This window comes from Oenanthe melanoleuca, chromosome Z (assembly GCF_029582105.1).
Source record: "Oenanthe melanoleuca isolate GR-GAL-2019-014 chromosome Z, OMel1.0, whole genome shotgun sequence".
NCBI lineage: Eukaryota > Metazoa > Chordata > Aves > Passeriformes > Muscicapidae > Oenanthe > Oenanthe melanoleuca.
This window is the reverse complement of record NC_079362.1, coordinates 54,013,352-54,035,145: the sequence shown is the minus strand read 5'-3', so window position 1 is coordinate 54,035,145 and position 21,794 is coordinate 54,013,352. Positions and strand designations below refer to the sequence as shown.

Below are 21,794 nucleotides of genomic sequence, written 5' to 3'. Positions count from 1 at the left end.
GCTAACTAATAGTTCTCAGAGTCACAGAATATTCTGAGTTGCAGGGATCCACAACTCTTCAGGGAATGGCCCATTAGGGGGTCAAATGCACAGTCTTCATGTTAGCATCATTCTCTAACCAAATGAGCTAATCTTGGTAGTTTACTTTAATCCCATAATTAACTAGAACAAGTTTTTTTAAAAAAAGTGTCTTTCACCTACCCTGAGCCCTCCCTGTGAATTTTTCTCAGTCAGTGTAGATAATGTAACTCTTGAGCTTGTTGTAGGTGGAGGTCAGATGAAGGTCCAAGGTGATATCCTAAGACTACAAATAAAGTAGTTAGAAGTATCAGGTAATAGCCAGTTGCCTGAAATACAGAGGAAATTTGAACTGAAGTTTTCATAGTTTCTACTGCTCTTTGTCTTGAGGACTTACTAGAGGAAGCACTTGTTATATTTAATGGCTATCAGTGGGTCATTGCTTTGTTAATTTGTTCCATCATTTCTTGAGCAAATATGGAATTAAGTATCCAGAGAAAACTGTGGTAGATTTCTTCAGTATAACTATGTCTTGCATAAAAAAAAGTCTTCCTTGAGTCTAACATTTTCCAATGTGCTTTGATGCTGTCTGCACTTGTTTTGGCAAATATAATGAAGAGTTGCTATCTAGTCTTCCTTTCTGTGCTTATTTACATTTTCTAGGGATCAAAAGAAAATACGCCATATCACTTAAATCTGTGATCTATTCAAATGGTGCTGACTGTCATACTGTTACAGCCTGGAACATTCTCTCGCTACTATAGTACTCCATGACAAAATGATGTATTTTGTGTGTTGTAGTTCTGCAGGAATTTGCCAATTCTGCATAACTTTTAAAAGTTACCTGATAGGCCATAAAATTAATTTTTGCTGTTTGTGTACAATACTAGAATGTGAAATTATGACCTTTAGGAAGAAAGTCTGGATTTTGCTTTGCCTTTTTAGTTTTAGAGGATGACTTCTTAAGCATGTATTAATCAATTCCATCCGAGAGCATCTTATTTTTTTATCTTACTTAGAAAAGCAACAAAAACATTCAGCAAAAAAGGCTTCTTAGACTCATGGTGTTTTGCACTTTGGGATACTATTACACATGCTTGTGATTATCTACTCTGCAAACAATTGTCAGAAAGCTTCATCTGTTTTCCAAGTCCCACAGAAGAACAGATGTGGAATTAAGTTTCAAACAATGTACTGTTAATCACTTACATCTGGACACAAAATGAAGTGGAACTCAGTGGAAACTGATTGGATACTTTGTTAGTTGAGCATGGAGTGGAGAATTTGCATTGTTCTTAGTTTTCGTTCTCTGAGCAACCCTTTGAAAACAATACCAATATATGAACAAGACAAGGGTCTGTTTGAGATATTTAACTCTTCCTAGAGAGCCAAAACCTTAGGGGACCACCTGAATGGAGCTGGAATATATTATGCGGATGAATATGGAAGAGAGATTGTGTATGTATGTTAAATTTTCATTTATTTGAGAGCTCTTTTGATGCTGTAAAGGATACTGAGAAGTAGCTGCATATCATTTGTGTGCTTTCAAAAGCAATTACTTAAACCAGTCAGCTTTGCCTGTAAGAGATTTAAAGTCAGTGTTTAATTGCTGGAAAACCATAAGAAAGCAATTATGTCAGAAAAACCTACTCATGTTGCGTTCTAAACTCTAGCATTCATTGGAAAAATCACTTAAAAAGACAGCTCATGCAATTACTTCAGAAAGCTAGTTTTGGGGGAGAAACTATCTGGGGGCTCTGGAACATCAAGCTTCAACTTTACAGAGTTCTTATTATATATCAGTGCATTAGAAGGTCACTGAGACCTAAGGAATTGTTGGATTCTTGTTCTTGGAAATATTTTTTTTCCTACCTGATAATAAAACTCATGGAAAAGGAACTATTGATACTTGTTCCTTGTGTGATTGCCCTCTTTGAAGTATGTCTAGGGATAGAAAAATAGTACCTCCTCATAGGAATCTGCATTTTCTGCTGCTGATGAATTGAATCTGTTGTTAGAATGTGTAGCTTACATGTATGGGATTATTTTCAGTTACTTGATCCCATGTAGCCTGGAAATAATTTGCCTTCCTGACCCTTCAAAATAAAAAAGGGAGTGGGGGTGTGAAGAGTGTCTCTAATTAATTTATTGCTTCTTAAATCTGATTAACTTGGTTAAGCAGACAAGATTATGCCATATTTCAGGGTTTATAGTAGTTCCTTGAAAGTTTTGAAACTCCCTTAGATGTTTAGTGTTATGTTATATTGAAAGGTTAAAAAGGCTAGGAACTCAGCTGTGTGTGGTTTTTTGGCTGGAAAATAACAGAGTTGCCCACAAAACTTGGAATGGGGCATGAGGAGATTAGTAATGATGCATTTTCCTGCCTCCCACAGGCTGTTCCTTAACTTCTCACCTTCATGTTCATCATTATGTTTATTCTGGTAGTAAGCAAATGGCCAGAGCCAATCAAAATGTTAATTCCTACTAAGATAGCAAAATACAGTATTTTGAGAGGTGGAGAGAACAGAAGGAACTTTCAGAAATGTTTGTTATGTTCCAGAGACGTGTTGACTTGTAGCATGACTTTCAGAGAGATCTCTGAAACTTAGACCAGAGTTTATATATTGTTTAAACAAATCTTTCATATGGATTTCCTAGGGCTGTTTTGCTTGTGCTTTGTGAAGTGACCAATCTCTTGCTTTTTTTTTGGGGAGGTCTGCTTGACCTTAAATTTTCATGTTTTCTTTCAAAATTACTTTCTTTCATGGATATTATTTTGTTTATACACTTTACAGAAGAAAAAAAAAGAGATAATAACATTCAAAATAAACATCTCTATACCCCCATATCTTGTTTTTTGGCCTTTGTCTAGAATGAAGTAAATAGCTAAGTATTTCGTGTTCTTTAAACATGGCTTTGTATATGTGGTCGATGTAGACATTGTGTGCATTATCAAGACTTAATAATTGTAGTTGTCTTCTGCCTTTAATAATTCTGCCTGGGATACAGATAATAGATATTTATGGTGCTAGTAGAACTCAAATGAGAAACAGCATTTTTGCTGAGTAATATTTTAAATGGGTTTAGATTGCATGTCTTGGTTTTAACACAGGGTTTGGGACAGCTTCAAGCTGTTTAATATGTTTTTGCTGAGAGGTGAGTGAGAGGTATGCTAATATACTTAAAAAGATCTTTGGAGAAGACTGTTAGCAAGGGAGTTTGTTTCCTTGTTATGCTTGTGTTTCATTAATGTTTAGAATTTCGTTAGTTTTCTGAATTTGTTTCATCATGTTGTCAGCCTCTGACAAAACTAATCAGTTTTCTTATCTCCGCTCTTTTTCTTGAGAGGTTATTGTCAAAATCATGCTCTTTCAGATGGTCAAGAACTTGTATCTCAGTTTTACTCAGAAATGGATGTTAAATAATAATTTAAAAATATTTAGAGGAGTTTAAAGGATATTTGTAACTTCTTAAAAAATGCATACTGTGACAATCTTTGAAGACGACGTTATTGACTTCAGGGAAAATTAAACCTGGATTTTCTGTTTGTATTGCCAGAACATTTCTGAAAAGGTTTTCTTTCTAGCAATGTTTAAGTAAATTTGCTTCAGAAAAAAGCTTAAACTGACAAAAATTTAAAAGGCATTAAAAAAGCATCACTGTGGTATACAAAAACACAATTACTGTATTTTTTACAGTATATTTTACTATTGCTCTTCAATTCCCACCATCCCTAGGGCTAGTTAATTCTCCCACCTGCAAATTAAATATGCTCTTTAATGCTTACCAAGCAGTGGCTAGCTCATTTCCTCTTCCTTGGGTTAGCATCAGAGGAAGTGCCTCTTTGTGGGTTTGTAAACTCCAGCTGGAAAAGCATGCTGGATGGAGATGGCTCAGGACTTTATTTCAGAGGTCTGCAGAAACTGCAGGTTGTTCTCCAGAGCTGGAAACTGGGCAGGTAGGACTTGAGTAAGGATTTTCATATCTATAACATAATTTTACTGAAATGCTCAAGAAAAGCACATGTAATGTTGCTCATCTTCATTTAGTTTTTCTTACATTGGGTTCAGGTTTTGAATTTTGGGTTTTGTTTTTTACAAGACTGAAGAACATTTCTGAGACATCAATTGTCGAAGAGCTGAATACCATTTAATGTGTATTTAATAAGTGATATTTTTAGCCTAGAATTAAGGTCTTCAGTGCCAGATAGGTGTGTTGGGTGGATAATGTTCTAGTAAACTATTGATAGAAGGAAGCTAGCTTTGATCTCAAATTGAATGACCTAAGATCAAGATTTTGTCACTTAGCAAAAAATTGTATCACTGAAGTCTTTCAGGATTAAAAAGCAGTTTTTCTGTGGAAGTAGGTCACAAGTTACACCTGAGTGCTTTAATTTGGTAAACTACTGTTTGCATGTATATTTTTATTGCTTCAATGTAGATAAAAGTTGTGAAGATAGCATGGAAGTTAGTTCAATGTGGAATATATGCATAGAGTAAATAATTTTGTTTTCCTGACACCACAGAGAAGTTTGAGTTTGTATTTTGAGGACTCTTAACAGCTTGGTTAGGTCTTAGTAAGTTGGGCCCTAGTTCAGTGTTTGGTTGCTTTGTTAGAGATCTTCTCTCAAATGTAAGAAAGAAAAGTTCAAAGGGGTTTTTTTTTGTTTTTTTTTTTTTGGTTTTTTGGTTTGGTTTGGGTTGGGGTTTTTTTTTGTTTGTTTAGGGTTTTTTTTGTTGTTTTTTTTTAAGGGTGAAACCTCCAAACAGACTGGTTCCTAATTCAGTCATAACGCGGCTTTACTGGAAAATGCAGGAATGTGTTTCATTGATTTGTAATAGTCACATCACCATGATGATACTCTGACTATAACTTTGGCTGGAGGAGGTGTGGGCTTGAAAACCAAGGAAACCCTGCATCTGTTGCTTTAAAGAGCATGTGTGGTACAGATTAAATAAAAGAATTTGCTAATTGCTTATGACATAACAAAACTCCACAGTTGCCATCTCTAGACCTTCAGGAAAAGATAACTGACTTGTCTCCCTTGGAGACATTCTCTTCCACTTCTGCCAAAAGACAGCTTTGTTTGTAAACTTTGGATTTTGCAGGCCAGTGTGTGGTAATCTGGGAGCAATAATTCAAATGCTAATAAATACTCATCAAAAGTTGTTACTCATTAAGCCAGCTGACATTTCAGAAGAATGGCCTGAGCTTGCCAAGTGATTCTAGCTCACTGCTAAGGAGCATGCCACTGGTTAGAGGATTTGATTAGCAACCACATGTGAGGGCTCCAGGGCACTCATGCCTCAGCCTCCTCTGGGTCCTGTGCTCTTACCTGGGGGCCCAGTGGTGTGTTTCAGTCCAACCTGGTGCCATCAGTCCAAGTTGAAGCTGTGTTGCTGTGTGCCTGTTTCAGTCCCCTGCTGCTGTGGTGGTGACCTGGAGCCTGCCTGTGTCCAGTGGTCACTGGGCTGTCCATGGGACTGTCCCTCTCATCATCTGTGCACAGGCAGCAGGTTGCCAGGCAGTGCTGGCCCCAGGGTGAAGCTGCTTTCTGAATCACTTCTTGTCTTGTTCTTCTCAGTGGTGTCCACCTAGAGCAGCCTTATGGCCAAAACAGAGCCAAGGAACAATTTTAGTGGCCGTAGATGTACTTAGTACAGATACTGCTGAGGGCTTAGGCTGCCTTGAGTTAGTAGAGGGTTGTGCCTAGCAAGACCGGAGTGCTCACGGTGCAGCTGTGGAAGGGGGGACTTGCCATTTTGCTTTCTAGTCCCTGTGACTCAGAGATGCGACTCAAGAGGCATATTGTAAAGTGAACTTGCTAAGTACCTTTACATTGCCTTTTAAATAAACTATATCTTTTTATCCTTGTGGATAACACTAACGATAAGAGCTCCCACTGATTTCAGTGAATGTGGGATCAGACTCATGGCTGATGTTCTATATTACTAACTTCAAATAAAGATTGAAAAGCCAAAACAAATATTAGACAATGACTTTACTAAAGCCAAATTTGCATATTTTTGCTTTAGTTGGTAATGACTGGCTTGTTTAAAAAAGGTAATTTGATTCATTTACCACTCAGTGTTGTTGTGTTAGGTAAAAGGCTGAAAGCAATCTTTCATTTGCAGTGCAGGTCTCTTAAAGCTTCTGTATTTATTCTGCTTAGTTTTGTGAGAATTGCTAGGATTATAAAAATGTGTTATTTGGTTTAAACATTTTAATGATGTATAAAACTTTTCTGTGCTGCTTTCTTGATTAAGGTGGTGCAGTGGGAAAACTGGCATTAAGAGCAGGGATTAATGTATTAGAAGTACATATGACTTTTATTAAGTGTAAACTTCAGGACAGGTGCATTTGGGGAAATATTTTTGTAGTATGAAAAAGGATTTTTTCTTCTGTTCTCTTTGAAACAGCTTGTAAATTAAGCTGCTCTATATAACTCTTGAATTTGCTTTAAATTACATACATATAGGTTTATAGAATGATTTTCTAGATTGAACAAATTAGGTAGATAATACAAAAGGAAAACTATACTTTTGTTGGTTTGTGTGAAAGAGAAAATAATGAGCCTGAGCAGAAATGTTAAAAAAATCTGTTGTATATCTTGAGCTGTTTTCTTCATATGGTTAGCATTCTCATTAATTTAGAGGGTGGTTTTATTTGTGAGGGGTTTTTTTAACCTACTATCAGTGTATCCCTAAAGAACATACTTTGTCCATCATGTTTTGCTGTTATTTCTGAAGGTAGCCTTAATGACGCCTGTGAAATACGACTTTTTTTTTTTTTATTTCATTTTATGTTGTTCTGAATTGATAGCAAAAGACAAAGAACCCATTGAATGCATTATTTCTATTCATAGTGACATAATTGGTCATACAAACCTTCTTGAAGTAAGCAAATATTTCTTTGATTTCAGACTTGTCGTTATATAATACATGGAAGTATCACACAGTAGTATATCTGAAGAAAAAGCTACTTGAAAAGGATGTTTTCAAGATACAGCAGATATATCTGTGTTCTTTTTTTAGTGTATTTGTGCTGAGGAGTCCAAGTATACCCACTTCCTACTGTGTCCAAAACAGGGTATGTGACATGGGAATGTTATCAAAACCATTGTGTTCTCTTAGCAGTGTCCAGTCTATTTGATTCTCCTGTTGACTTTAAATAACAGAACTTTAAATCAATGGCTTTGTTAATATAGAGACTCTTTCACTCTTAGTTTTGCTAAGACATTTATCCCTTGCAAATGAGAAATGAGCTAAAAATGAAGAATGTGGTGTTTCTACCTTTTATGTAGGGGTGGAGATGATGAGGCTGAACTTACAGCTAGCTGAGTAGAAAGGAAGAAAGAGATTTTATATATTTTTGCAACTATTCTAGAAATCTGTCAGAGCTATTGCAAAATTTGTAAGTGCTCCTGAGAGAAAGAGTGAGAGCATACATGTGTTTTTCCCATTTTGATTTGTTTGGGAGGATTTCACCTTTTGTAGCATAAGGGAAGTGCCTGTGTGGTGATGGGATAGTGGAAGGTGTGTGGACTTTCTTTTTGTTAGCTTTGCCACAAGTGTGATGACAGTCTTAAAATATATTTGCTTTCCTCCTTTTTCAAAGTTTTAGGGTTTTTTTTTTTTAAGTTTTTGTGCACATGTGAGGAAGAACACTGCTGTGCCTTTGGCAGGTGGATGGCTCTGTGAGAGAGAGGCTTATCTACAGCTTCCTGTGTGGGCTGATCTTGTCTTACCCTGCCTATACTAGTCTTCTTTAGGGAGCTTAGACTTCAAGCAAGGAAATTTTCCTTAGAAGTACCACCTAATGCATTATTCCAACAATTAGGTTTGTTTGCATGTACATAAAATCGATTCTGCATTTTTTGGTGTTTGAATTTAAGGAAAACAATTTGGCCTTTTTTGTTCCTGAAAAACGGTCTCTGCCTCTGCTAACTCTGCTGTATTTTCATTACCATGCTAACTGTTTTTAAGACAGAAAAGTTGAAGTAATCACAGCTGTTTGGTTTAGTCAGTTGGTGTATTTTGGTGTTGCTTCCTTTTTTATTTAATTCCTGAAGAAATATTCTGTGTGCCAGGAATTCAGAAGCCATTTTAAGCTATGCTTGCCTTTGCAGTACTCCTAGTACACTTTCCTTTGTCCTCAGAAGCACACTTTATTGGAAGTTCTGCACCAGCTTTTTTGTTTTTAAACCATCTTAACCAAGGCCAAATTATGTCCCTTTGTAAGCACGAACTGACCTTCTGACTCGCTTTGTTCGTTTGTGTAAGGGGAGGTTCTTCATATATCTTGTCCTGATGAATGTATAAAAATACAGGATTTGCTATTACTGTGGGAAATTCCATATTTCAGTGTTGCTGAATCAACATAACTTAAATTTAATGCTTTTTGGTAGTGGGGATACAAAACTGTTCAAGATATATATTCCTGAATGTGGTGGCCTGAAGTTGAATAATAGATTATTAGTGGTATCTTAGCCTGTAGACATATCCCAGGATATTCTTTGCCTTCCTTGTTTCCAAGGCTAACTCTTGGCTCATTTTTAGACCACTTTCTGCCCATACCCTAGCTCTGTTTCAGGAAGTGAGCCCTGGGTAGCCAGTGCCCAGTATCTCCAAGAGATTAGTCCATCTCAGGTATAAGAATTCGCATTTGTCCTTGCTTAATTCCATGAAATAGGGTGGCAGGAGTTTAGAGGTGCGTTTTTGGGATTACCAGGCTATGTATGTAATTCAGGTTTTTATTGCATTGGTTTAGGAACTTTTGTAGTTCTTTCTAAGTAACACCTGATATTGAAGTGTTATTATAAATTGCCACAGAATATACAAATAACCTTAAATGTATTTTCAGATCTTGTTATACTTTGTTAGTAAAATAGAGGAAGAGAAAAAGATGTGATTTTATGCATGCTTAGTTTATGTGTTACTGCTTTGTAGAATCACAAGATCACAGAATGATACAATAGTTTGGGTTGGAAGGGATCTCAAAAGTTATCTGCTTCCAGCCTGCTGTTGTAGGCAGGGAGATCCTCTACTGGGCCAGGTTTCTCAAAGCACCGTCCAACCTGGGCTTGGAAACTCCAGGGAAGGGGCATCCACAATTTCCATGGGCAACCTCTGCTAGTGCATCACCACCCTCACAGTGCATTTCTTCTTTACATCTAATCTAAGCCTGCCCTCTTTTGGTCTAAAGCCACTACCCCCTGCTCTATCACTACACGCTCTTGTAAAAAGTCACTCTCTTGCCTTCTTTTGCCCTCTTCTTAGGTACTGTAAGCTTGCTAAAAGGTTACAGAATCATGGAATGGGTTATGTTGGAAGGAACCAACCACTGTGCATTCTGTGTTCCAACCTCCCTGCTCAAGCAGGAGCATCCTGGAGCACATGGCACAGGATTGTGTCCAGGCAGTTCTTAAATTTTATCTCTAGTGAGGAAGAATCCACAACCTCTCTGGGCAATCTGTTCCAGTGCCCAGTCAGCCCACATGTTCAGGTGAAATTTCCTGTGCATCAGTTTCTGCCCGTTGCCTCTTGTTCTATTGCTCGGCATCTCTGAGAAGAGCCTGGTCTATTGTCTTGATATGCTCCCTTCAGATACTGATAGACATTGATGAGGTCCCCTCACTTGTCTCTTCTCGAGGCTGAATAGGCCCAGCTCCCTCAGCCTTCCAGCACTCTGGGGTATCAGCTGCTCTGCCCAGCTCTGTGTCCTCTGAATTTGCTGAGCAGGCATCTGCCCCTCCACCCAAGTCATGGATGAATAAGTTAAACAGCACAGCATTGAACCTTGAGGGACAGCACTAGGGACAGGCCTCCACCTGTGGCCAGGCCCTGTGCCACTGATTTTGACCCTCTGGGATCTGCTGTTCAGCCAGTTCTCAATCCACCTCGCTGCCCACTCATCCAGCCCACACCCTGAGTTTGTCTGAGGAAATCTGCTGAAATCAAACTAGACAATATCCACTGCCCTCCCCTCATCCATCCAGATGGTGGTTTCACTAAAGATGGCAATCAGGTTGGTCAGGGAGAATTTAACTGAGTGAATCCATGCTGACTATTCCTGATCACCTATGTGGATAGCCTTCTAAATGAGGTGCTCTATCACCTTTCCAGGGATCATGGTGAGGCTGACTGGCTGGTAATTCCCTGGATCCTCATTTTTTTCCCTTATTGAATGCTAGGTTGACATTTGCATTCTTCCATTGTGAGCAGCCTCACAGCCATGTCTGCCAGCCCTCTCAGCACTTGTAGATCCATCCCGTCAGGATGTATGGACTTGGGGATGTCAGGTTTGCCTAGGTCTCTACCCCTGTCTTCCTTGACCAAGGGGAAGTGTTTTGTTCCTTGTGTAATTTCTTCTTACTCTGACTGCCTCTCTGTTCATTTCAAGTGGCCTGACCCTGCTTCCACGTCTTGTGTATTTCCTGCTTGCTTTGAGTAGTGACAGGAGTTCCTTGTTTATCCATGCAGATCCCTAGCCCCATTTGCCCCATTTGCCCCATTTGTTGCTCATCAAAGTGCATCATTCTGAGCCTGGAGGAAGACCGTCTTTGACCTCTATTTCCTGCAAAGCCTGTTCCTGTGGGATTCTTCCAATAAGATTCCCCCAAGTCCATGGTTACAGTCTTACTTGCTACCCTGGTTCCTCCTCACTGGATACTCACTTCACAATCTCATCATCACTGCAGCCAAGGCTGCCCCAAGCCTTCACACCTGCAACAAGGCCTTCCCTACTTGTTTGTATGATGTTGAGTGATACACCATTCCTTGTGGGATCCCCCACTACCTGTGGCAGGCACTTGTTAGTTCTTTCCAGGAATCTCCTGGACTGTCTTGTGCTTTGCTGTGATACTTCTCCAGCAGTTTGTCAGGGTAGGTAAAGTACCCCACAAGAACCAGGGCTGTGACTTTGAGGCTACTTCCAGCTGTCTGTAGAAGGCCTCATTTGCTTCCTCCTCCTGATCAGGTGGCCTGTAGTATACACCTCAGAATCTTCTCCAAGCTGAAGAGCTCCAACTCAGCCTGTCCTCGCAGTAAAGGTGCTTCTCTGGACTCAGTTCAGCAGGTCCATGTACTTCTGATGCTGGGGGCACCAGAGCTGGAAGCAGCACTGCAGGTGGGGTTTCACGAGAACAGAGCAGATAGGGAGTATCACTTCCCTCTTCTCCTGGCCACACTGCTTTGGATGCAGTCCAGGACATGATTGGCTTTCTGGTCTTATAAAGCCCACCAACAGCCCCAGTTCATTCCTGTCAGGGCTTCTCTCAATCGACTCTCAACCTAGACTGTACTTTTGCTTGGGATTGCCCTGACCCGTGTACATGATCTTTACACTTAGTTTTGTTGAGCTTGATGAGGTTTGCGCAGGCACCCCTCTCAAGCCTGCCAAATTCCCCTGGGTGTCATCTCTTCCCTCCCGTGTCTTGACCCCAGACAGGCTGGTGTCATCACTAAACTTGCAGAGGGAGGGTATGCTCAGTCCCACTGTCCATGTCCCTTACAAAGACGTTAGATAGTAGTGGTCCCAAACCAACATCTGAGGAACACCACCAGCACTGCTCTCCACTTGGACATGAGTTGATGACTGCAACTCTTTGACTGCAACCATCCAGCCAATTCCTTATCCACTGAGTTGTCCATCTATCAAATCCATGTCTCTCCAATCTAGAGATAAGGACCATGTCAGATGTTTTGCACAAGTCCAAGTACATGAAATCAGTTGCTCTTCCCTCATCTACAGCATTGCAGTCCCATCATAGAAGACCAGGTTCATCAGGCACAATTTGCCCTTTGTGAAGCCATGTTGGCTGTCACCAGTCGCCTCCTAATTTTCCGTGTGACTTGGCATAGTTTCCAGGAAGATCTGCTCCATTGTCTTGGTGGGCACAGAGGTGAGAATGAGTGGCCTGTAGTCTTACTCTTCTTCCTCCTTTTTAAAAATTGAGGTAAAAATTCCCCTTTTTCAGTCAATGGGAACTTTACCAGACTGCCACAACTTCTCAAATGTGGTGGAGAGTGGCCTGTTTCCTCAGAATGCATCTCATCAGGTCCCATGGACTTCTGCACCATTAGATGCCATAGATTTGTGCATCTTCAGCTCCTGAGGATGGTCAGAAACCTGATCTTGTCCTACAGTGGGTGGTTTCTCTCTCAGCCTTCCCTCAGAAGAAAAATACTCCAGTCCCCTAACCATAACTCTGCAATCTACAGCTTCCTCACAAGTTGAAATGGGTAAGTGTTGATCTTTTTTCTCTGCTGAGCAGTGATGTGACGTGGGAAACGGGAATGAAGTTGTGTTTTCTCACTATCAGGAAAAGGTTCTTCACTCTGAGGAAGTGGCCACAGCACCAAGTCTTACCAAGTCCAAGAAGCGTTTGAGCAATGCTCTCAGGCATATGGAATGATTTTGGGGATTATCCTGTGCAGAGCTAAGAGTTGGATTCTACATGTGGGCTCCTTCCAACTCAGGATATTCTGTGATCCTATGATGATTTTCATAGTCCTTCCCTGGACTCTCTCCAGTCTTTCTTAGCCTTCTGCAATTTGAATAGTGTAGCTGGAGCACTTGCCAGTGAAAATCAAGGCAAAAAAGTCTTAGAGTACCTTAGCCTTCTGCATGTCCTGGATAACCTTCTGCATGTCCTGTTTCTTTGCAGAGAGGGACCACATTTTCCCATCTTGCTTTTATCATGAACGTATCTGTAGAAGCTTTTCTTGTTGTCCTTGATGTCTCTGGTGGTCTCTGGTCTCTCTATCAGGGCTTTAGCTTTCCTAGCCTTATGCCTGGCTTCTCAAACATTCTCTCTGTATTCCTTCCAGGCTACCTGTCCTTGCTTCTGCCCTTTGGTTTATGTCTCTCCATGAGCTCTTTGTTCATCCATGCCCTGGTTGCCCTGGCATTTCTCCCTGATTTTCTTGTTGGGATGCACTGTCCCTCAGCTTGGAGGTGGTGATCCTTAAATATTCATGAATTTTCTTGGGCCTTTTTCCCATCCAGAGATTTTATCCCATGGTTACTTCACCAAACAGATCCCTGAGGAGGCTGAACTCTACTCCCCTGAAATCTGGGATTTGTGCTTTTTCTTAGTGGTTGATGTCTAGATTGCTGCATTTCTAGCCAAGAAAAAGTGGCATGGTAGTCAAATGTTACCCATGTTCAGATAATCTCTTACAAGTGATGTTTTTACCATTCCAGTCACCAATACTTATCATGAATATTGTTTTGATAGTTTTGGATCTGTACCTTTCTTACATTTTATGTCAATTATTTCTCTAGGTATTGCCAGGCATCTGAAGTGGTTAACTAAGACCCAAGGATTTGGAACTGAGGTGAGTAAATTGAATTCTGATTATATTTTCCTTGTTTTCACATGCTATCTGACTCTGAAGTTCTGATTATATTTTCTGTGTTTTCACATGCTATCTGACTCTGAAGTTTTACTACTGTATGAAGAAAGAAAGATGTTCAGTAGTTTATACCTTTTGAATATTTTCTTCTGAGCACCAAGCTCCTGTTCAGAGCATTCAAACAACTTTTAAGCAAAGGTTTTAAGGAGAGGAGGATGTAGTCTAATTGACTGCTCTTGATAAGTGAAGCATCTCCTCATATCACCCTGACTTTGGAAAAACTTTCATGTAACAGTTCAACCTGTGCTCCTCTGTACTTACTCTGTACTTACAACCTGTACTTATTGAAGTGGTAACTTGACCCATTGTATTAAAGAAATGATGCCTGAATTGGTTTTTCAGAATATACTTTATATATTTATCAACTTTATATATTTAGCAATTATAAAACGAGATATCATTCTAGAATACATCATTATGAATATCATTCTAGAAATCTGAATAGGTTAATAAATTACTGCACGCTGGTTTTTTTTGTTTTTTTGAACTGCAAACTTTGTTTGTAGTTTTAACTCCCCCTCTGAAATTGTGGTATCATTTGTAAAGTTAAATTATTTTCCTGATTCCCTATGCTTATTGCTGATTCTTTGCATTGTGTGTGCCAAATGCATATAATTTTGACTAGAGAAGAGTGCAAGAAGGATCTAGGGAAGAATTTTTAAAATTCAAAATAGTTTATTGTGATCTTTTTATAAATATATTATTTGCACTTCCTTGTCTGTAGGTGTAGGCTGTCAAACAGAGCCTTATAAATGGATAGATAAAATCAGTGTTACTTGTACTTAGTAGTCATAGAACAGAGGAGAATCATCGAATCATTAAGATTGGAAAAGACTTCCAAGATCGTTGAGTCCAACCCTTGACCAAACATCAGCTGAGGACTTGAAGTGCCACATCCAGCTGTTCCTTGAACACTTCCAGGGATGGTGACACTACCACGTCCCTGTGGAACACATTCCAATGCTTAACCACCTTAAGTGAAAAAATCCTTCCTGATGTCCAACCTGAACCTTCCTTTGGTGCAGTTTGAAGTCATTTCCTCTTGTCCTATCGCTGGCTGCCTGGGGAAAGAGGCCAATGGAAGAAGAGTAAAATAATACTTCCAAAGAGCAACTGCATTTTGCAAACTGCATTTGCAAAGAGATAGTTATTTGGAATAATGTAATGTTTCTAGTTCTCTGGTTTCCATGGCAGAGACAGTTTACGTGAAATAGGTAAGGGGATTTAAGGGATTTTGTTTGATTTCAGTGCTGTTTTCAGCAAATGTTTTGAACCTATGTATTTTGTTCCATGTGTTGTTGACTTCGGTGACCAATGCAGCGAGAAACCTTGGTTTTTTAGGTTTTGTTGTTGTTGTTGTTGTTGTTTTTTCTTTAATGGCCTCTGAAAAGCATGTTTGCTCCTAATTTCAAAAATTAGCATTTAGTTACAACTCTGAAGGAATATATCAGTTTAGAATATCTGCATTCATATAGGTCTAATTTACTACATCCTCTCTATTTCTGTTAGTATTTTACTAGAAAAAGTAGATAAGTGAATTTAAAGTATGTCAGTTAGTTCTGGATAATTCTTTTTTGCCTACATTTTAATCTCCCCCTGTGCTCCCATCCTCCACTGCCTGACAATTATCAGGGCTAAACTGCTGTATCCGTGTTATTATCAGTGCACAGATGGAATGAAGTATTATTGACAGTCATCTATCTTTATTCAACAAAAAATACTGGTATTCCTTTTTTCAAGTTTGATGCTTTTTAAAAACCTTAAAAAGACTCTTATTAAATTAGAATTGCTTTTTGGGTAGTGTTGCAGATAATATAAATTACTTGATAATAGTGCCTCAGACCAGCTAAGGGGTGGGGGGTGTCCTATGGCACTTAAGAACAGAACAGAAGCATTAGCATGTGCATTAATAACCAAACTTAAAAAACAGCTTGAGTGACTGTTAGCAGCAGCAGGAGGGAAGCTGTGTACAGGGTTAAGTGTAGTGGTGATGATACAATTGTGCAGTTGTTAAGTTTAGTTTTGTGAGGATCTGTTATTTCAAAAGAAAATTGAATTGAATTATAACTTTTCCTTCATTAAAAATATATAATTAATATTGTCTCTCAAGAGCACAGCAAAGTTGAGTTGTCTGCATTTTATTCAAAGGCATTGCATAATTTGTCTTGGGGAAACATTTGAAAATAGTTAAGCACTTATTTCCGTAAAGATCTTCAGTTACAGCAAAATAATAAGATTGTAACTGGAAGCAATAAATAAACAAAAAAGATAAAACTTTAAAGCATCAAATTACTTTCTGCTAATCTCTTAATAAAATATTTGGTATTTTGCTTACTCATTCAAGCATTCACATAGTTCCTCACTTGCGTGTGCTCCTTTTCTTGCAATATAAGTAAGATAGAAGCTTATAATGCCTTTTCTAATAAACATGATGGATAGATTCTGAAATTGTATTAGGCAAGAAAGCACCAGTTGTTTTTGTTTTCCATATAATACTAGCCAAGAAATGATTGCTTAGTGCAGGGGTGCTAAGATTTTCCGGACCTCACATCACAGCTGATGGTTATCCACACTCCAGTGAGATGACTCAGGAAAAGCAGATGCTGTGCTAGATGCTGCTGCTGGACATCTCTGGAAAACAGCAGGTGCTAATGTGCTTAGGGAGTGCTAGCCTCAAAACTCTGATGGGTTATTTTGAGATCATTGAAGATGTGAAGATTTGATCCTCTGTTTTAATAGCTAAAGTTTCACCAGCCACTTGCTGGTATTTTTGGCAGAGGTTAATACCAAGGTGCAGTTCTTGGACCATGGACTTCTGTCATCACACCTACTCTGGAGTCTGCCTGCTGATGTGACATATATTTTTCTTTGTAACATAAAAATAAATGTTTTCACTAGCTAGTCCTGTTGCTCTTCAGGTAATACGCTTACCTAACTTCCCTAGATCCTTGGTGGCTTGTGCCTTGGGATCAACTGGGAGAAATCATGATTAAGGAAAGCAAGCAGAGTCTTTCTTCAGGTTTTCCTTGTGATGTGATAACCATGAGAGTAAGAAAAGCTGTGGTTTGCACCAGATGTTCTGTCATCTGTGTGCTGAAGTTTGCTGTGTGATGGTATTTTGTGACTTCAGGCATTGTATTTTGTGTTTCTGGTTAAGTCCTGCCATATCTTAAGCCTGAAATAGAAAACTTGTTGTTAGTTTTGAAGTGACTAAAGGGTCTCTCTCTCTGTGTTGAATCCACATATTAATGGCAAAATACAGATGGGGAGAGGGAATTGATTTTGGGGATTTGTGTATGGTTTGGGATATACAGTTCTGTTTACGTCAATGCAGTTTTGTACTATGTACATAACAGCACAGGGACAGAGTGGATTTTTACATTTAGAAGCAAAAAATAGAGATGTGACCAGTGTTGCTGCATTTATTTGGATTTATTAATAGCCAGATTAAATAGGAAGCTATATTGCTTTTCCTCTTTGAGCCATCTCCTTTCTGTGTCTGTGCTTTGCCTTTTTTATTTTTCATGTAGTTCATCTTGGTTTACTTCTTCTTTGGAGTACTTTAGGATGATCTAAAAGTACTAATCCCAAATTGCACCTCGCTTTACTCATTAGAAACAAAAAATAAAAGTGGGTTCTTTATTCAATTTTGTTTCCTTTAGTCTTGGAGGGGAGAAAGGACATGTTACTAAGTCAGAAAAATTTTATGGTTTCAAGTTCTTTCCTTCATAAGGCACTGGAAACTTTCAGATGGTGTGAACCACATTGAACTGATAATTTGCTTATGGAGTAGCAAATACAATGGTTCATTTTCATGTTATTATTTCTGGAACCTAATGCGGTTCTTGACATGGAGATGCCATACCACAAGCAGTGAGTAAATAGCAATTGCTGCTATGAAAAGAAGTATGATGAATTGCATAGAGCTGCATGTCCCAACTCCTGCATTTAACTTCTGCCTCTGTTATTAATCTGATAAATTATATTAGGAAAGGCAATAAATTTCTTACTCCTCTTGTCAATTTAAATTGCAAGGCCTTTTGTCCCTGAATTGAGCCTCAGTTCATGTTACTATGCTTTGGTGCCCTGTGGAGTCCTTCAGTTGCCATTTTTCCTAGCTCTCAGAAACTCAGTGTGTTATGTGTAGTCCTGAAGACACTTGAATATTTATTGTACTAGAAAAAAGCTAGTAATACTTTCCAGAGCATGGTTTAATATTGCTTTTGGTCTTGTGCAAGGCTGCAGGCTGATGCCAAAAGGAATACTTCAGCCTGTTCTTTCCCTCTCTTACATCAGAGCCCCAGTCCCAAGGTGAGTTCAAGGTAAGCAGCTGATTCAGAAAAGAAACCCCTAACTGCCTGGGAAGGAAAACTAAATCAGGAAATTATGCTGGCCTGGCTTGTCATGTGGATGAAAAATTACTGGATGCAGCAAAAGGGACAAAGACACAATAAGCAGCTGCAAGTAGGTGGGGAGAGTGATACTGTTTCTTTCAGCAACAGGTAATAAATATACCAGATGAGACATAGCATGGAAACCTAGGCTTATTAAGAGCTGCATTTTCCAACCATATTTTGAACACAACAGAAGAATGTCTTGCAATGGATGTGACAGCCCAGCTACAGTTCTCATTATGTTAGTTGCTGATACTAGGTGTTCTTCACTGGGCATATTTTTTTTCAAATACAACTTTTTTTTTTTTTTTTTTTTTTTCCCTAAAGTTACAGTTACCTTTGTTATTCACATTACAATTTCAAGGCATATTTCTGATGCCTAAATACAACCTTATATTTAATTTTAATTTAAACTGAAGTCCACTTAACCCTGCAAATGGGGTGACAGGAGCTGCTCTTGATGTGATAGTTCATACTTATATTCATAACTTCCCCTTTAAACTCTGCTGAGAAACTTGATTAGTCCTTGAAAATCGTATGTGTAATTGGAGTTGACTCTTTGAAGGGCATTTTTCATTCAATGCCCTTTCTCTTAAAAATGTATACAACAGATTAGATTGTTTTCTTTGATCTTGCTTTCTTTGTGAGCCTCATGTAATAAGATCTTGTGTTAAAGGACCTGTCTTCCCCAGTCACTATAAGTTTCCATGAAATAAAAAAAGGGGTGAACAGGACTGAGGAAGAGAGACATGAAATATTAATATGATTTTGGAAAACGTAGTGACTAATTTTAATGGAGGAGCCTTTATACATTCTTTTGAGGACATGAATGTTTGTCTGTTGCATTCATGAGTGAGGTGCTGAGTGAATTCAGCTAAGCAGGAGAAACAACAGTTCAGCAGCAAAAAAGGCAAGTGTGCCTCTGAGAATGCTGCAGCCCAACAGGGACCCTGGCTCTCAAGAAGTCTGTGAAACTGACCTAGCCAATGATGTTGCTGAAATTTCACATCTGTTATTTCTTACTGCCCACTTCTTTGGCAATGGCCAGTCTTCATTTTTTCCATTATAGGCAGCTGCTGGAACTAGAAAGAGCTTGAGCTCATTTTCAGATGTGCTAAATACACTATATTTTACCTTTCTTCCCTCCCCCACCCCCCTTTCTTCTACCACGTACTACAGCATACTGACTTGTTTCCAGAGTGCAGGATCTGTGAGTTGTATGCTCAGCATGTGTCTGAAGATAAGCAGATGTGTTACCCTTGTGTATGTAAATATTTTTTTTAAAAAAACAGGGCCATCATAAAGTCTGGGAAAAGAGATATTCTTAAAAAGAAACTGTCAATGAAAGGAGAAATCTATATACATTGTGTCAGGACTCACCAACATTATTGTTGAAACGTGCTTTCAACCCTGACTGACTAGAGTTACTTTATGAAGAAAGTAAGTGCACAGAGCTCAGTGGTGGAGCCAAGTACTTTATTACCAGCTAGAACTGAGCTGCTTGAAATAAAGAATTCCTTTTGCATTTCCTGAGGCTGTCTTACCATTTTTCTTCAATGTCCCATAGAGGAATTTTCTTACATCCTTGTGGCCCTTTCTAGCTTAAACTATTGGAGCTGTTAAATTACTTCCCGAAGCTACTAGATTGGGGAAGGTGTTTCCTCCCCCTAAGCAAGCCTCTAAGCAAGCTGGAAAATAACCCATTGATGGCTGTTCAAATTTGTGCATCTAAAATTGTGGAACTGAAGCGTAAGAATGCAAAGTATTTTCCCCCAATAGTTTATACAGGCAGACCATAGAAAAAGCATTCAATGATAGTTACTAACTGAGAACTGGCCAGCCTGATGAGCAAACTTGTTATGAATACCAGGGAACCCCCAGATTTCCTTCACTAATTTTTAAATCAGCGTAAGATATTGGAGTTTTGACTTAATCAGGGACATCTACTAATACAAGCAGTGAGGCATCCCTGACAGTTGAGTGCTGTGGTATGATCATGCTGCTGCAGTTCTGCGCAGGGGCAGTGCTTCCCTCAGAGCAGTAGTCACAGATCCCTGCTAGGTAGTGCAGAAGGACTTGAGACAAGGATTATACAGCAGTGAGAGAGTATTACCAACTTTCAGTGCCATAGAATGGATGAGAGGAATGGATGGGAGGGGGTGAGGTGACATACCTGACCCAAAGGTGGGTCAATCTTGTGCTACATATGCCTCCTAGAATACTTCAAGATGTCCCTGAAAAATGCCTTTAAAATAAGTATTTTATTGTTTCTCGATATTAAATGTTACTCTGGTGAAATATAGTTAAAAAGCCTGATAAAATTCTATGTTGCTGAAATTGAAAAAAAAATGCTGTATTAGTATAGGCTCATTGTTTTATTTAATTTTGCACTTTTTATATCTCTTTAAATCTCTTTTTTTCCCTAAAACAAGGTAGTATTTTCTACTTGTAGAAGGTTGCCATTGTCCTTTACCAGATGGTTTTTTAATCCACTTTTTACAGAAGTCATGCAGGAAGATAAATATTTTCATAAAGATTCTTTTAGGGGTAAAATTTAATGCAGTAGACAGTGAAAAAAATTTATAATTTCTAAAGATTTATGGATTTTATTAATGAGGAAAAAACCCCTGCAGGTGATTTTTTTTCCTTGTATTGGAAAAGTTGAATCTGAGAAGAGCAAAAAGAAATTTTATACTAGAGAGATTGAAAACATCCCTTGAAATCCAACTAGTTTTCCAGATTGTGTTGAACATATTTCTCTCTTGAAATTGGCTACTATTATTCATATTTCTTCCTGAAACTGTCAAATCTTTTAGAATGGAAATACTCCTGCATATGTAAAGACAACATTATGTTTAATGCAATTAAAGCATTTTCTAAGTCTTCTTCCCTGGCATTCTCATGGATGGTTATCAAGTTCTTTTTATTTGTTACTGTATTTTTTTTTAATAGCTGTTTTCCTGGCAGCTGGAGGGACTCTACCTCAGAGTTACTACTAGCATATCAAGGCTATGTAATATAGAGGGGATGCTGCTTTATCTGTGTGTGAAATAATCTAAGTGAATCAAAAGAAAATGGACCAGATGCCATGACTCTCACTTGGGAAGTCTTTATCCCATTTGTTTTCTCTCCTTTTAATCACCAACCTATGTGTATAGTTCCTTTTTATTAAAGGAAATCTATGAACAGTAATAGCACACTAATTTGTGCTACATTTCAGCAAATTATTTCAAAAATTAATCACTTCCATTTTAGAATGGTGCTCAACAGTGATAAAATAGGAATTAGGATTAGCTGTGGAGAATCATGCTTTTTAGCATGTTTTGTGAAGTCTGAAAGGCTACTTGTTCCTTTTTGCAAATATGTCTGGAGGCACAGCTCAAAACATTAAACCTATGGAAAGCCTGTCAGAAGGTTTGTGTGTTTCCAGGTATTTGAGTATCGTTAGAAATAATCTGGTTACATTGGCACACTTTTAATAATTTTACCTGTTAAAGCGTCAAATAGCTCTACATTTCATGAGCAACCTTCTAATGTTGCCTGAGTTCAAATCAGAATGACTAAATTACTATAGGTTTGAAGTATTGCAATCATCAGAGAAAAGAAATTATTTCTTGACTGAGGTTATGAAATGTAGTAGTTTTCTGTAGTTGTGATGGTCTAAGGATGCATACAGAAAAGTGGGGGGGAAAGGGTTTTCAGGTACATAGATCTTCTTCAGTAATACTCTGGGAAGCAAAAAGTTTCTGCATTCACTTCTAGGTACCAAGTCTCATCATCTCTATTAAAAACATTTCTGTTTTTAAAATATGACGTTCTAGCATTTCACAAAGCTTGATGAAAATTAAAGGAACAGATTAAGAAAGGGATTAATAGAAACAAAGTAGTTAAAAAAATAAAAACCAGTGACTAGACAGCAAAGAAACAAAGGTTGAAAGCCTAATTCTCTGTCTCCCACAAAGTA

The 21,794-nt window shown here is 38.5% G+C and overlaps 1 protein-coding gene across 1 annotated transcript in view; it reads left to right on the top strand.

Moving 5' to 3' along the window:
* LHFPL2 (LHFPL tetraspan subfamily member 2) overlaps positions 1–21,794 on the top strand; it is a 125,748-nt gene that overhangs the window by 53,063 nt on the left and 50,891 nt on the right. The window contains exon 2 of the mRNA XM_056514730.1: positions 13,306–13,358. The gene's annotated coding sequence lies outside the window, so the exon portion shown is untranslated. The remainder of the gene's footprint in view (positions 1–13,305; positions 13,359–21,794) is intronic.